This window comes from Gorilla gorilla, chromosome 4 (assembly GCF_029281585.2).
Source record: "Gorilla gorilla gorilla isolate KB3781 chromosome 4, NHGRI_mGorGor1-v2.1_pri, whole genome shotgun sequence".
Taxonomy (NCBI): Eukaryota; Metazoa; Chordata; class Mammalia; order Primates; family Hominidae; genus Gorilla; species Gorilla gorilla.
The window spans coordinates 22,631,736-22,632,961 of NC_073228.2; the positions used below are offsets into that span (position 1 = coordinate 22,631,736).

General features: G+C 39.8%; 1 pseudogene; it reads left to right on the top strand.

Moving 5' to 3' along the window:
• LOC115934856 (uncharacterized) lies at positions 1–86 on the top strand (annotated as a pseudogene).
• Positions 87–1,226: the final 1,140 nt, after the last annotated feature.

The window sequence follows — 1,226 nt, forward strand, 5'->3', positions numbered from 1 at the left end:
TGGACAGACGCAAAAAAACAAATCCTCATTTGCAACCCAGAACTAATTGTTTAGTATGATTTTTGACACATATAAGAAGGAGTATTAGGCCAGGTGTGCTGTCTGGTGCCTGTAATCCCAGCACTTCAGGAGGCCAGGTGGGAGGATTGCTTGAGACCAAGAGTTCAAGACCAGCCTGAGTAACATAGTGAGACCCTCGTCTCTACAAAAAAAGTAAAAATTAGCCAGCCATGGTGGCACACACCTGTGATCCCAGCTACTCAGAAGGCTGAGGTGGGAGGATCAAGTGAGCTTAAGAGGTCAAGGCTGCAGTGAGCTGTGATCACACCACTGCTCTCCAGCCTGGGCGACAGAGCAAGGAAAAAATAAAAAAGGAATAGTCTGATACCTAAGACAGGTTAAAGTTATGGGGGTATTGATAACCATAAAGGTTGGCTCCAAGCCTGTAGAGCTGATCATTTAAAAGCATAAAACCAGCCTGGGCAACAAGATGAAACCTCCTCTATAAAAAATACAAAAATTAGCCAGGCATGGTGGCATGTGCCTGTAGTCCTAGCTACTCAGCAGGCTGAGGTGGAAGGATCGCCTGAGCCCAGGAGGTTGAGGCTGCAGTAAGCCATGATCATGCCACTGCACTCCAGCCTGGGTGACACAGTGAGAATCTGTCTCAAAAAAACAAATAAATAACAAAAATAAAAAATAAAAAGCATACGACATGGGGAAATTTTCAGCTACATTGATTTACTATTCCGGTTTCATGTTGGCATAATACATCGAGATGGACTTTTTTTTTTTTGGTTAAGCCTTTTATCTTGAGGACATAATGTCTGGATTTGAAGGTAGTGGTATATCCCATGCTATTCTTCAGTGTGATAACTTATGAACAAATATGATTTGAACTCATTTGGGTTTAGAGAGGATGTCAGAAATTGAGAGCCGTTTATTTTTTAAAATGTAGAGAATTTTTGAAAGTGGCATCGGTATGTCCATATTCAAGTGGAGATAAAATGAACCAAAATAAAAGAACTGTGGGCAGACAGGAAAACTGTGGATTATGCATCAATTCTTTTGAAAAGCACTATCTTGAAGATAAATCTTGACTCAATCTTTAGAGAAACTAAGGTAACCTTGATAAGCAGGGAAGGAATCACAAGATGTGAAATTCCTTGAAGAAAAGTGTATTGACTTTAAATAATTTTGTCTAGTATTACACATAATTTTTAAAA